The sequence below is a fragment of the Gadus chalcogrammus genome, chromosome 10 (assembly GCF_026213295.1).
Source record: "Gadus chalcogrammus isolate NIFS_2021 chromosome 10, NIFS_Gcha_1.0, whole genome shotgun sequence".
Lineage (NCBI taxonomy): Eukaryota > Metazoa > Chordata > Actinopteri > Gadiformes > Gadidae > Gadus > Gadus chalcogrammus.
In genome coordinates this window covers 10,943,055-10,959,220 of record NC_079421.1, presented here as the reverse complement: position 1 = coordinate 10,959,220, position 16,166 = coordinate 10,943,055, and the positions used below count along the sequence as shown (strand labels likewise).

The 16,166-nt window shown below is 46.3% G+C and overlaps 1 protein-coding gene across 2 annotated transcripts in view; it reads left to right on the top strand.

Moving 5' to 3' along the window:
• lingo2 (leucine rich repeat and Ig domain containing 2) overlaps positions 1-16,166 on the top strand; it is a 79,023-nt gene that overhangs the window by 19,134 nt on the left and 43,723 nt on the right. Inside the window, exon 2 of one of the 2 annotated variants that reach the window (XM_056599939.1) lies at positions 14,920-15,014. The gene's annotated coding sequence lies outside the window, so the exon portion shown is untranslated. Of the gene's footprint in view, positions 1-14,828; positions 15,015-16,166 lie in introns of those variants that run through there. The other variant, XM_056599940.1, reaches the window with a different exon arrangement.

Sequence of the window (16,166 nt, the reverse complement as noted above, 5' to 3'; positions counted from 1 at the left end):
CTAAACCCTCTCTAACTAAACCCTACCTATCCAGGATACAGCGAGTGTCTAGAGTCTAACTATACCCTCTGTACTACAGCAAGTGTCTAACTAAACTCTATAACTAAACCCTCTCCCATCGGGATACAGGCACTGTCTATCGTCTAGCTAAACCCTCTCTAGATAAACCCTCTCCATCCAGGATAAATAGAGCATCTAACTAAACCCTCTCCATCAGGATACAGCCAGTGTGTAGCCTCTAGCTAAACCCTCTCTAACTAAACCCTCTCTATCTCAACCCTCTCCATCCAGGATACAGAGAGCATCTAACTAAACCCTCTCTAGCTTAACCTTCTCCATCAGTATCCAGCTAGTGTCTAGCGTCTAGCTAAACCCACTCTAACTAAGACCTCTGCTATTAGGATACAGCCAGCATCTAGCGTCTAGCTAAACCCTCTCTATCAGTATACAGCTAGTGTCTAGCGTCTTAAGCCAGCACGGCTCCTCTTCAGAGAGGCAGAACCCAGCCTGCTGCAGCGTTGGTTGTACTCAGCTGCCACCTTGTTGGTGATAAACATGCCCAGACGTTTCAAAAAGGCCCTCTACCTTCTGGTGACAGCTCGGGAAATGTATTCACTTCTTAAAGATCTGTCCCACTTCCTATTCCTGCCTCCCACTCGCTCACTTTCTCTCTCCGACTCTCTCTCTCCTACTCTCTCTCCCCCCACAGTCACACTCATCACTTTATTCATCTGGCAAATATCTTCAGAAGGAATCATGCAAACTTTGTATTTCTTTGAACGCAGCGGGGGTGAGCTGTGTTGGTGAAGAGGTGAGGTCTCTCAATGAAGTAGTGAGGTTTATTTATAAAGGAGTGAGGTGTCATAAAGAAGGAGTGAGTTATGTTAATGATACTTCCCACCTCCGACTGTTGATTTTCTCTGCCTGGTAGTAAATAAGCTAGTATCGTGATGGTATCGGATAAGCACATAGACTTGCACACTGGGTGGGAGGGGGTGTTGATGAAGGGTAGAGGTAACATTTCACAGGTCTTTGTGTTTTCTTTGAGAACCTATGGAAACATATGGTTCCTATGGAAATAGGCTCCATAGGTTTTTCTTTGTACATTTCTGCATTGTAACGGAGGATTAGTATTTGTTTGGGTGATCAACATTGATTATGGATTATGGAACAACATGACTGACTTCATGGACATTTCTAAGACAATAGAACAATGTTTCTCCAGTCTTGTTTACATATGAGCTCTAGGTTGAATCCAATGGCTTCCTGTCTGCAACGCGGCCGTCTGTTTGATGTGATGGGTCTGATCGATGTGACGCTGTGGTCTTCAGGGTCTCAGACTCATAAGAGCCAGGCGGGGGGATCGAGGGATCGTTAGAACGCCTGGGCTGAAACACAATGAGGAGGCGGTCCATAATTCCCAGGAAATATGCTGAGCCGGACATTGAGGTGAATATTGAGTCCTGGAACAGGACCCTAGAGGGCGGTGACTCTTGAGTCATTCTCCCAGTTCAGCCTTCTCCTTCTGGAATAGTCAGATTCACCTAGCCTTCTGGTGGAGCCTGAGTCCTGAGTCTCCTAGCATTCTGATGGACACTGAGAGGCTGCAATATGAGTTATTTAAAGCCAGACAACAGTGATATGATGTTGGAAACTTTCCAGGTTTTAACATCGATTTCAGTGTACATTTGAGTTCTGTTGACTTATCTCTCACTAGCGTTTCACAAGCTAAAGTACACTAGCTTTTCACAAACTAAAGTACACTAGCGGTTCACAAGCTAAAGTAAACCAGCATTTCACAAGCTAAAGTACACTAGTGTTTCACAAGCTGAAAGTTGTCAAATGTGCCCCAGATACGTATCTGCAAACTGAAGTTTCAATTAAGGCTGACTCGCTTCTCAAACTTATTGAGGACAACACTCGGCTTGATGGAAGGAAATGCACAACAAAACAGTTGTCTTCCTACATGAGGCTCGCTCAGCAGAGCAAGTCGTGAATATTGTGTGAATCAAAGACAAACTGGCTGTGTAAACCCAGACCGGAGACACGAGACGATGACTGCTGTGAGGTACTGACCCTCCCAGTTCCTCAGGCCGGTTGGGGACAGGAAACTTTCTGATCTCCATTATTCATACAGCGCTGTGTTGAAGGTTTGTTTACCGTGCTGTCTGTGTTCAGACCTCCTGGAGGATAGTTTCACCCTACTGATGATTTGCTGTTGCAGAAGTAATCCTGACTCAGTGTTTTCAGTTTTTAGTTCTGGAAATTTCCTGATAACTCAAATTATTAACTGCTTAAACCGTGCCACGATGACCAAACTAACTAACTAACTAAACCGTTGACTAAACTATTTTTGTTTTCCATTGAATTGCAAATGGCGGTTTCCTTCTGTTGCGTGACTTCCTTCTGTTTCTGTTCATGATGAAGTGAGAAGTCCTCAGGACAGAATGGTGAATCTTCCTCATTGAGACATACGGAGCGTCCGGCCTTCTGTTGTCTCCCAGCCTCCCAGCAGAGGGGCTGTCGCTGCCCGCGAAGCGTCTGCATTATGAGGATACTGTTGGCTGTTCTTCCCCCACACACTTACAACAGAGAGCCACAATGCTAACGCTAGCACTTAGCACAGCATGCTAACTGCTCAAGGCGAGCTCAGTCTGAACCAAGGACTGAACTCTATTGAACTTTCACCGGAAGTCCCTCCAGCAGTTAGCCAAGGCTCTGGGACCCACAGCACTCTGTTCTTAGGATGAAGACTGTTATGCTAACATGCTTTAGCCTGGGCCGACGTAATAACCGGCATGAATGTTTTAGGCGAGAACTAGCCTAACAAGCAGCAGGAATACTGCTTTTGCCTTTTACTTTAACGTGACGAGGAAACCAGAAGTGGCATCTATGTATTATATTTAAATAAACCAGCTCGCGTTCCAGCGAGCTGGTCTCTGTTGTACAATCTCACTTACAGGCCGATCTTGAGGAGCTCCTCCTGTTAGGGCCGTGCGGCTGCACTTTCACTGAGAGCGCAGATCTTCCACCGGGCTCCCTCTGGTCCACACGTCGACCGAGGGACACACGTGTCCTCCACACAGAACCCATGAATCGAGTGCTTTGATGTTGAAAGCAAGAGCTGAAACTGAGGAGCAGGAGGACTGTAGCATGACCCCAGCTGGAAGAGAGGGTCGAGTCCTTCTGCTGCCCGCAGGCAGAGTGAAGACGTTTCAACTCGCAACCACAACGTTTTACTGACCTCAGCTGTTCCTTGCTTCCCTCCATTCCTCTTCCCAGCTCCCTGTCCTCTCTCATCCCTGCATCCCCTCTCTCTCGTTGGGAAGTAGGTCTGTCTGACATGTGCAGTAGGTCTGTCTGACATGTGCAGTAGGTCTGTTTGACATGTGCAGTAGGCCTGTCTGACGTGTGCAGTAGGTCTGTCTGACAGCATTAGGTGGTGTTTGACAGCTCTAGGTGGTGTTTGACAGCCGTAGGTGGTGTTTGACAGCTCTAGGTGGTGTTTGACGGTTGTAGGTGGTGTTTGACAGCTCTAGGTGGTGTTTGACATGTAATTAAGAGTCATAGTAATGTATGCTGGGAGGTATGTGGAGCGTGTTGTTCTAATAATTCATATCTCTTGTTGACGGCCTGCGCTCCATGCAGCCTCAGATTTACATAATAAAGCGTTGCTGTTCTTGTTACTCAAGCTGTTGCAATGCAACGACCTGCATAAGAAAGCTTGTTTTTTAATTCACCCTTTGCATAATCAGCTGCTATTTTATATATTTACATATTGTAATCAGTGTTATGAGTCTGGAGTCATTGTGTTGAATATCAGGTTTACACGCCAATGCCTGTAGTATAGTAGTACACAATACACGCTAGGCTAGGCTATAGAGTATCGTAGAACAAAATACATAGTAGGCTAGTCTACAGAGTACACGCTAGGCTAGGCTATAGAGTATAGTAGAACACAAGACATGGTAGGCTAGGCTATAGAGTACACGCTAGGCTAGTCTATAGAGTACATGCTAGACTAGGCTATAGAGTATAGTACTACACAAGACAAGCGGGGGAAGGATAACGCTATGCACAGGATTTCCAGAGTAATGTCCATATTAGCAGAAGGACGTCCTCTGGTTGTGTTTCCTGTGTGAGGAGAGAGCAGAGTATTGACCCGAGCATCGATCGGTGCAGAACGTAGCTCTCCGCTCACAGGCTGCTGACGCTCCGCCACGCCCGGCGGATTAGCACTTCCTGCTGGGTCACATGTCAGAGGGTGGTGTCACGATAGTGCTGTCGTCCATCCATCCCAGATCTAATGAAGACAGAGCAGTCAGCCTCACAACATCAATCCTCACACACCTACTGTACCGTTAGCTAGCAGATAGAGAGCTATGTGGGGTTAGCTGTTAGCTAGCAGACAGAGAGCAGTGTTGGGTTAGCAGTTTGCTAGCTGATAGAGAGCACTGTGGGGTTAGCTAGTAGATAGGGAGCCATTTGGGGTTAGTTAGTAGATAGACAGCAATGTGGGGTCAGCTAGTGGATAGAGAGCTCTGTAGGGTTAGCTAGTGGATAGAGAGCTCTGTAGGGTTAGCGAGTAGATAGGGAGCCATTTGGGGTTAGGTAGTGGATAGAGAGCTCTGTAGGGTTAGCAAGTAGATAGGGAGCCATTTGGGGTTAGGTAGTGGATAGAGAGCTCTGTAGGGTTAGCAAGTAGATAGGGAGCCATTTGGGGTTAGGTAGTGGATAGAGAGCTCTGTGGGGGTTAGCTAGTAGATATGGAGCCATTTGGGGTTAGGTAGTGGATAGAGAGCTCTGTTGGGTTCAGCTAGTAGATAACACTGCACCATGTTTGGTCAGTATTGTGGTGAGCGGAGCGCAGATCACTTTGTGTTCGCCTCGAGGAATCTTCTTGTCTTCACCGCGGACCCTCGGACCCTCGGTTGCCATGGCGATGCAGAAGCTGTCGCTCTGTTGCCAGGGCAATATGGAATGTGACAGCAGACACTGTACACGGTGAAATTTGATTGATAGTTCAATGTTCCAGCGGCTGGGAATGATATGAATGTTGATTGAAACACGTTGTGTGTAGTAGATGTTTGTATGTGAGAGATAATGTGTGGGGAGTCGCTTTGTGCTGCTGCCAAAGAAATAATCAGTTCTACGTGGGAATAGCGTCATTCTGTTACTCAGAGCACCAATTCAGATTTATCCGACCGCAGGGCGCAGTAATTGACCAATCAGACTAAATTATTCAACAAAGCTGTGTAGTATGTATAGATGTATAGATGTATCTGTATTTCTACTAGAGTCTTGATCCTGAACTCTCTAAGAGCTGTTCACTATCTGGGCCAGAAGGAAAACAGAATAGAGTCAGGGCAGAACAGAGTCAGGATACAGTCAGGACAGAATAGAGTCAGGGTAGGATAGAGTCCGGGTAAAATAGAGTTAGGACGGAGTGTGAAGGGCAGGTTGAGGGGGAGCAGGAGCTATGTTTCTCACCGGAGGTAAAGAAGTGGTCGTCTTCCCTGACGAGAGACGAGGTCGGTTTAAATGAGGAGAAAACAGTACCGCCGTCAGAGACCAACCAAGAGATTTGTCACTCGAAAGAAAACTTGGAGGAAGAAAGAGGAGACGGATCAATACGGTTACCGGGCAACGGGCTGCCGACCGGAGAGACGACAATGAGCAGAAGATGAGAGGAGAAAACATAGGAGACATGGCAGCTTTGGTCTCCCTCGCTCCGGTTCCATGCAGCCTCCTCCGCCCCCCAGCTACCTTAGAACAGCAAGTTTCAACCGCCGTTAAAAAGAAGATCATACTTCTGCTCTTAGAGATGTGCCGCTACGTCCCGTTGAATGTAAATGATTAAAACCATAATTAGTGCACATCATTAATTCATATATCGGTTATTCTCACACATTAATACTTTAGCTTCTTCTGACCTTGGCCTAGAATGTTCTGTGATGTTCCCTTCAGTGTGAGACTGAGCTGCAGGTTCTACCCAGCAACAAGCAACACAACTACTATTCATGCTAACAAGTTATCAACATGTTGTCAACATGTTAAGATGGTGATGTCCCCGAAACAGACGGGAGCACATTAAGAAGGAGAAGATGGGACAATGTAGGATGAAATGAGGAGTTGGGGGTGCGGAGGGAGGAGATGGGGATGACGGAGGAGGGAGGAGGGAGGAGGGAGGGGATGGAGGTGTCGAAGTTAGGAGGTCGAGGTGGAGGTGAGGGTGGGGGGGAACAGAGGAGGTTGTGTTGGAGCTGGTGGGGTGAGGGTGGTGTAGGAGAGGAGGAGAGGAGGTGAGTAAGAGGGAGGAGAGGAGGTGAGGGAGGGGGAGTAGAGGAGGTGAGGGAGTGGGAGGAGAGGAGGTGAGGGAGGGGGAGAAGAGGAGGTGAGTAAGAGGGAGGGGAGGAGGTGAGGGAGGGGGAGGAGAGGAGGTGAGTAAGAGGGAAGAGAGGAGGTGAGGGAGGGGAAGGAGAGGAGGTTGAGGAGAGGAGATCAGGGATTTGGAGGAGAGGAGGTGGAGGAGGGTGGGCAGAGGCCAGGAGGCAGAAGGAGGGAGCGAGGAGAAGGTGAGGTGATATTGGAGGAGATCAGACCAGATCTCCTCCCGGGGCTCTGATAGGGTGATGGAGGCCGGTCTGGCTGACAGGCCGCTGTTGTTTGCGGCGGTGTGTTGGCTCGGGGGGGGAGGCTCCACCTATTGTGGGGGGAAAGTGGCACCCTTCAAAATGTTGAGCAGCTCAGATTCCTCAGCATGTCAGCAGTTTATCACCATGGAAACCCTCCAGGCCCGTACCGCTCAACCGAGATATGTTTTTTGTCTTTACCCAGTGGGCTCCACGCAAGACCTTCACACCCCAGGCCCCACGGTGATGGGTGTGTGTGTGTGTGTGTGTGCGTGTGTGTGTGTGTGTGTGTGTGTGTGTGTGTGTGTGTGTGTGTGTGTGTGTGTGTGTGTGTGTGTGTGTGTGTGTGTGTGTGTGGGTGTGTTGGTGTCAGACTGAAGGAGTGTACAGTAGGGTCGTTTGAAGCACCATATCTGCTGGAGGCTGGGGCAGGTCTTCAGACCAGAGCAGCTCGGAGGAGAACATCCACACCGCAATAGGAATGGTTTTCAAGTTTTCTACTGTCACTGCCTCAGCAGAAATACACTAGTAACACTACAATATAAAATATAGCTACTGCAATAAATACTACTAACACTACAATAGATGATATAGATGCTACAGTAAATACTGATAATACAAGAATAAATGCTGTTAATACTACAATATATAAAATAGATAATACTGCTAATCCTAACACTAAAATAGATAATTTAGATGCTACAATAAATACAACAAAAATTACAATATATAATATAGATACTACAATAATTAATACTAACACTACAAAATATAATGTAGATGCTACAATAAATACTACTAACAATATAATATAGATGCTATAGTAAATACTGATAATACGACAATATATAGAATAGAGATTACAGTAAATACTACTTACACTACAATAGATAGTATAGATACTACAATAAATACTACTAACACTACAAAAGATAATATAGATTTCACAGTAAATACTACTAAAATTACAATAGATAATATAGATACTACAGTAGATACTGATAATACGACAACATATAGCAATAGCCTAGCGATTGTTAGTGCTTGACACTTGGTTCTATGAACATCCTTTCCGTACCCACAGCGATACATAGTTTTTTCTCTTCTTCCGACAAATGTACTTAGTCTAAGTCGCTTTGGTTTAAAAGCGTCTGCTGAACGCCCTAAATGTAAATGCCCAGGTCAGCTGACCATCCCCAGGTCCCCTGAGACAGACTGCAGCTCTGCGGTCTGTCTGAGGTGATTCTCCACGGCAAAACCCTGGCTTTATCCCGCTCTCGCTCCTCACACTCTCTCAGGGACATCAGAGACCCTGGTTGACAGAAAATGATGCACTTTAGAGTCTAATGTTTAAGCATAGGTTGTTAAGGTGCTGGTATTACCGTGTTCAAATAAATAGGAGGCATTCTCCCACAAATAAAGTGCCGCTGAACACAGCCGGTGTTGCGGCGGCCCGCTGCCTCAGCCCGTATAATTATGCAGGCCTTCCGAATGACTTCCCGGCGCTCGCTATTCATTAGAAGAGACCGGGCACTCTCCCCGCATACAGAGAGGCAATCCACAAACTAAACTGTACTCAACTCACTTCAGCCTCCATTTGGCTTCAACACACACTTCGCCTGATTTGTTTTGATCAAATCTCTCTTCTGTTTTTCCCATGCAAATGTAAAATGGTGGTAAAACAACACTGCTGAAATGTTAACGCAGCATTCTTTAAGACCACGCTCACTGGTTAACATGCCTGTGGTGTCTCTAAGTCATGTGTTGTGAGACTAAGTCATGTGTGGTGAGTCTAAGTCATGCGTGTTGAAACATCATGTAACAGATACACAAGAGAATCCCCTTTTAAAGTTTAAGTTTGACTCCACTGCAGCAATGTCCACCAAGAGCTTCAAAGGGAATGAATGAAAACCCTTTCCCTCAGGATTAATCCAGCCCTCTGAACACGAGAACCCTTTAATGTTGGTGTAACATGTTTGGACTGGTTATGCTTTGTGCTTTGAAAGGGCTGCAGCACATGGTTTTCAAACAATGGGCAACCCTCCTCTTCTCTCTCTTGGCTGGGATGCAGTTCTGTGCCCTACTGCTGTCCTACTGCTGTCCTACTGCCCTACTACTGTCCTACTGCTGTCCTACTACTGTCCTACTATTGTCCTAATGCTGTCCTACTGCTGTCCTACTGCCCTACTACTGTCCTACTACTGTCCTACTGCTGTCCTTCTACTGTCCTACTACTGTCCTACTTCTGTCCTACTGCTTTCCTGAGAGATCTGCAGAGCTCAGATAGAGGAGGAGGAGGATGGAGAGGAGGAGGAGGAGGGGGAGGAAGAGGAGGAGCTTGAGGGGGAGGGGGTGATGAGGAGGGAAGGAGGAGGTGTAGGGAGAAGCGGAGAAGGAGGAGAGGAGATGAGGAGGAGAAGGAGGAGGAGGAGGAGGAGGAGAAGGAGGAGGACAAGGAAAAGGAGGAAGAGGAAGAGGAGGAGGAGGAGATGGAGGGAGAAGAGGAGAAGGAGGAGAAGGAGGAGAAGAGGAGAAGGAGGAGGAGGAGTGGGAGGAGGAAGAGGAGGTGGGGGTACAGTAGGAGGCGGATGAGGAGGAGGAGGTGGAGGGAGCAGTGGTAGTAGAGGGAGAGGGTAGCGGACAGAAGGAGAACAGACTGGAGGACTCACTCTTTAATACTTCTTAGATCATCTGCTGATGGAAACAGTATGCCTTCACTTTGGGATGCATGCCCCCTCATGGGGAACTGGACCATGAATGGTTTGATTTGTCGAGGCTTCCCTGCGTATCTCATTAGGAGCACTGGGGCGGCCTGCCTTGTCTGATCTGAGCAGGTGGTGGGTCATCTGTGTGTTGTACCCAAATGGAAGTTTCCACTCTGGAATGTTCCTCCAGTCCACAGAAACAATCAGCCCTTAAGTTTTGGTAAATGTGTGGTTAATTGGAATCAATGAGCAAAGTAAAACACTCCTGAAGCTAATCAATGTGCGTCTCCTCAAGCGTAGCCTGCTCTCCATCGACCGCGTTCATCCAGCAGACCATCAGGACACCACCTTTGACTCCATCATCATTAACAATCCAGATAACCAATATGCATCCAAATAAGGGACCCTTCCCATTGGCCGAGCTGATGATGGGCGTAGGGGTGATGCTGTTGGCACGGTGACAAGCCACACCGGTCGGTCCTCGCGAGATCCCCCCGACTTCTAACGACGTGGAAGAAAAAAGACCTGGAGTAGAATACTGTCTAAAATACGATGTGAGGTATGAGCCAAACAGTTGGCATGAAGACAACAGTCTGGTGTAAAGTGTGCTGTGATCTGAGGTTATTTATGGAACCCTCCTCCATTATTGCGACATTAGAGACTCTCCTACAGCTCCTCTTCCAAAGCATCCGACTTAATTCAATTATCTACCACATGTTTCAATGGAAAGAGGAACCAGACTCAAGTAAACAATCTACAATATTTATAGATGTATAGAGGAACCACACTTAAGTAAGATATCTATGTTGAGGTGTTCTGAGGAACCAGATTTAAGTTAGAGATCTACAACATGTTTACTGTAAGTGTTTAGAAGAACCAGACCTAAGTTAGAGATCTACCGCATGTTGAAGAGTGTGGCAGAACCAGACTTAAGTTAGAGATCTATATGTTCAAGTGTGTAGAGGAACCAGACTAAAGTTAGAGATCTACCATAGGTTTTGGTTTGTAGAGGACCAGGAGTTGAAGGGACAGACCCAGGTAGCGGTCAGGGAGGTGATCTGTGAGTTAGTGTTGCAGAAGGGATACTGCCAGGCCAGAGGTCCTTATTCCTATAATCCTGTCCCCAGTGAAATGTTAGGGATGCATACATAACAGGCAGACTATACCATTTAAAAAGAGAAAGACTAAAGATTTGTTTTTGAGATGGTGGGTCTGGTCGTGAAAGACTAGAGCCCTTTGAAGGCTCCTAGGAACCCAGATGGCCTGTACTTTGAAGTTATAGAATAATTCATAACCTCCATGTGAACATTGACACGTACAAAAAAACTGTCCTGCACGACCTGCAGCCATGCACGCATGCACGCACACGTGCACGAACACGCACGCACGCACTCACGCATGCACGCACTCACACACGCACGCACGCACGCATGCACGCACACACACACACACACACACGCATACACACACACACGCATACATAAACACACACGCATACATAAAACACACACACACCCAAGCACACAGAAACATACATTTCTATGTATATAAGCCTCTACCTTAGCTCGGTGCACATAGAAAGCTCTTCCTTAGAATGCCGTTCAGATAGTGGAACTAGGGTCATCATCATTCTCAGCCATGAAATGAGATTTCCACAGAACGCCCTGAGAGGTGAAGCAGCAGGTAGAAATGAGAAGTCAGCCGATGAAATGAATCAACTTCCCTTTTCTCATTACCCAGAGATCATCCATCAACAAAACATTGCTATAAATGTGTATGTATATCTGTAGAGGCATTTAGGAGAAATACTGAGATATGGTTATGTATGTGTGTATGTATGTATGTATGTATGTATGTATGTATGTATGTATGTATGTATGTATGTATGTATGTATGTATGTATGTATGTGTGTGTGTGTGTGTGTGTGTGTGTGTGTATGTATGTATGTATGTATGTATGTATGTATGTATGTATGTATGTGTGTATGTATGTGTGTATGTACGTATGTCTGTATGTGTGTGTGTGTGTGTGTGCGTGCGTGCGTGCGTGCGTGCGTGCGTGCGTGCGTGCGTGCGTGCGTGCGTGCGTGCGTGCGTGCGTGCGTGCGTGTATGTGTGTCCGAGGTAAAAGGCAGTTCAGGCTGCATTCAGAGTGGACCGCCCGCTCCACCTTGTTGGTGTAGCGGAGGCAGGGTGGATTGAAGCTGGTTGGCAGAGTGGCCTTTTGTTGACGGAGGGCCACCTCCGGATTGATCGATCTGACTTTGGAGGCGGGTCATCTGTCACAGTCACTCATATCTGGAATAGAGCTGTCAGCTACAGATGGACTGGGAGGGGACCGGCCTTCACTACAGAGACCCTTAGCCTGTCTGTAGAGTCTCTCTGTCTGAACCCTCGGAGTCTGTTTGTCCGCGCGTCCGAAATAACTGTAAATGAGTAGGCTACTACTAGTACTTTTGCAGGCTGAACGTTAAAATACTTCTTAACTTAGAGAGATGGCATCTGCAGTATTGCGCAATTGGACCTTCGAGGATTCCTGGTCACTAAATTCCCGTAAGACCACTCTCTCCCACCAGTCTTGGCTGCGGACTCGCATCCAAATTCCTCTTGTTTGCGGCGGAGCTTAGGGTAAATATAAAGATCTGACGAGAAATTGACGTTGCTGCGCTGTCCTGCTCCTTCAAAGGAGCAGGCAGAGAAAAGCTCTCTCCTGCTGTGCTTTCATTAAAATCAAATTTAAAATCCCCGATAGTGATAAGACATCCATTATGTCGCCGCCGGTCCAGAGATGTGTCAGGTGTGCGCGAGAGACATAACGGACACTTTTGTTACTGCCATGTATACAGTACATTCGGAACACCTTTTAGGAACAGATCTATGCCGCATAGAAATCTATGCGGATCAGATGTGCCATGTAAACGCGGCTATAGTCTGTCTGTCTGACCCTCTGGAGTCTGTCTGTCTGACCCTCTGGAGTCTGTCTGACCCCCTGGAGTCTGTCTGACCCTCAGAGTCTGTCTGTCTGACCCTCAGAGTCTGTCTGCCTGAGCGTCTAGTCTGTCTGTCCTGACACACATGGACATTTAATAACCATTTAATCTCCAGATAATGATGAACCATTTATATTCCATAACTTTTAATCTCCAGATAATGAAGGATTCCTGTGTGTATTTGCTGTAGTTCAGTGAACCAGGTCCAGTAGTCTGGGTCTCGCTCAGCATCATGTTCTTGTTTATGGGTTCTGCTCCCCCACGTCGAAGTAGAGACCAGAGCCAGAGGACCTCCAGACGGACCCCTGAGAGACGGGGAGGTGCTGCTCAGGCCTGGGGGGCCCTCCAAGACGGGCCCTTGAGAGACTGGGAGGTGCTGCTCAGGTCTGGGGGCCCCCGCTCCCTGACCGGGTCTAAGCCCTGCTCCCCCCAGGCTCCTCATTAAGGCTCGGCTCCAATTAAGCTGCTCTGGGCTTTAGCGACGCAATCCCGTCGTAGCGTGGCAGCAAATCCCCCCCCCCCCCAACCCCATCAACCCCCCCCCCCCATCAATCCCACCAACCCCCCCCCCCCCCCCCCCCTCAGCCCAAACACAAACCCTGCTGCAGGGAGGAGGCTTCCTGAGAGTATGCTGGAAAATAGTTAAACTATTACTACTATACCCTTTATCACCTTTTCCTCACTAGCTCTAACTCTTCACTCCTGTACCTCACTAACTCTAACTCTATCACTCCTTCACCTCACTAACTCTAACTCTATCACTCCTTCACCTCACTAACTCTAACTCTATCACTCCTTCACCTCACTAACTCTAACTCTTTCACTCTTTTACCTCACTAACTCTAACTCTGTCTCTCTTTTACCTCACTAACTCTATCACTCCTATACCTCACTAACTCTATCACACCTTTGCCTCACTAACTCTAACTCTATCACTCCTTTACCTCACTAACTCGAACTCTATCACTCCTTAACCTCACTAACTCTAACTCTGTCACTCCTTTACCTCACTAACTCTATCACACCTTTGCCTCACTAACCCTAACTCCATCACTCCTTTACCTCACTAACTCTATCACACCTTTGCCTCACTAACTCTAACTCTATGGGCCCTATCTTGCTTCCTGCGCAATTGACTTAATCAATGGCGCATGTGTCGTTGCTAGTTTGCAAATGGTGCAGAGCGTGCTTTTCCCTCCTGCGCCACCCGTCGGTAAATTAGGGAATGAACTTGGGGGGCGGCTCAGCGAAAGCAAAAGGAGGAGGCGTGTTATGGCGCAAACGTTCCCTGGTGCTATTTTGACGTTTCATAAACCACTTGCGCCACAAACCAGAAAATACCTGGTTTATAGTCAATGGCGCGTTGTTCAGATGCTATTTTAAGGGCGCATGCATAATGTTGCTTCTGCACCTCGCGCATTCACTTTGCTTCTCTCATCTACCTAGCCACACATTCTTGGTAAATTATTTGGGAAAGAACAGCTGATACAGCCGTAATAATTTGTACTTTTAAATCAATGCATCTGCAAACATCGTACTGCAAACACATATTTTCTTGACACAGACATCGTGTACATGCCCATAACTTTTAGGATTGATGAATATTTGATCGTGAGAAAAACCTTGTTTTACTGCGAGTGAGTGTTAAAAATAATTGATGAATGCGGGCGTATGTGTGTGCGTCCATCTGTTTAAACACACGCAAACTAAACAAGTAACGCATAATACAGTCCATGGCAATGTATATTAACGTGGGGACACATGCATATTAGGAACACAAGTCGATAACGATAATGCATACAATACTGATAAGAAACTATGTTTATAATGTGTTGCGTATATCATTAAATAGAACAACAGTTAGCGCATATCATATGTTATATCATTTTCTTTGCCGAAATTTATTTGAGGACTCTTTTTTTTTTTTTTTCTGAAGTTGTGGAAGAAAACCTTATTCCATGTGTGAATTAGGCCATATTATTTGGCCCTAAACTGAGCCATTTGCAATTTGAAATTCATGTGCATTTGTCTCATCGGAGACTGCAGACGCGCTGTCAAAATATCAACTCGTCAGATTCAAATGTGCTCATGGCTCTTAAAGGGGATGGGAGCTGGCACTCTCATTGGTTTGTTGCACGTTACGCCCAAACCACACCTACGGGTAATTAGGCTACTTCAGACCAACCCTTTTTAGATATGCACCGGGCGCAAGGGTCATTTTTCGCGCCGCGACATCGCCGTAGAACCGCCCACAAAGCTACTTGCGCTTGGCGCTTCTCACTTGAGTTTCAAACCGTTAAAATAGGGCCCTATCACTCCTTTACCCCAATAACTCTCACAAAACTCAGTGGAAAGCCTTCTGCTCTTCACATCGCTACTACCCAGGTGAAGACATGAGGCTAATGAGGAAGAAAGACCGGCAGGTCCCAGAGGTTCACTGGTCCAACACAATCTCCTCCCTTCTGGCTCCTCATTGGTTAACACACTTCCTCCTGGCTGTTCATTGGTCTCGCGTTGTTCTTGCTTTCGTGTTTATTAGTCCATTCATCTGCTTCAGTGTCTAAGCCCTCTTCTCCCTCCCTTTGCTTCCAGGTCGTATTGACGTCATAGTGATGTACTAGTGACGCCTTAAGGACATCAAAGTCACCTTTGACACCGCAGGAGGCCAGGGTTCACTGAGGGATCAGGTAAGAGACGCACACACACACACACACACACACACACACACACACACACACACACACACACACACACACACACACACACACACACACACACACACACACACACACACACACACACACACATATTGTGATCTGGGATCCTTTGTAAAGTGGTGGTACATCCAACACATCTGCTCTCTGAACCAGATGTGAGGCGATACATACGACCCGGTGTGAGAAAAGCTAAAGATAGGATCAGTAGGTTAGCTCATGGCCTCTTCAACACCTCCACAGAATAGAAGACATCAGGCATATTTAGCAACCGAGGAAACGCGTTAGCAACAGATAAAAACAGCAACAATTGAAACAGGTTAGCAACAACTGAAACACGTTAGCAACAACTGAAACAGGTTAAGAACAACTGAAACAGGTTAGCCACAACTGAAACCTGTTAGCAACCGATAAAACTGTTAAGCAACAACTGAAACAGGTTAGCAACAACTGAAACAAGTTAACAACAACTGCAACAGGTTAACAACAACTGAAACACTTTAGCAACCGATAAAACTGTTTAGCAAAGACTGAAACAGGTCAGCAACAACTGAAACAGTTTAGCAAAAACTGAAACAGGTTAGCAACAACTGAAACAGGTTCACAACAACTGAAACAGGTGAGCAACAGATGGTAGTTTAAATAGATTGTTATTTAAGGTGCTGGATGGGTCAATGAAAAGGACATTAGAAATTATCTTCCAAGGCTAACATAAAAAAGTCATACATTTTAGATGCTCGTATTTAAATCAATGTTATTGCTTGGAAGGTTGTTTGGTATATAGGTATTCTCCCGAAGTAAATCTTCATCGAGATTTAGCCTAAATTCTGTGTGACAACAAGAGTTGGTTGCAGATGTGGCGACGCAAACCAAATGTCACAAGCCCTTAGAGATAAACCCTGTATTCTACAACACACGGGGAGATAACATATAAAGGCAGTCTGAATGTACTCTCATATAGAAGATACACATGAATGAAGGACCAAATGCTATATCAATGTGTTATATAACACACTGAGGAATTCATTAAAGGAAGTATTAATTCTGATGCATTATTTTATATAAAACACAGCTGATTTAGTGCCAATATCATCTGAATGTATCCTATAAAACCGGTGAATGTAT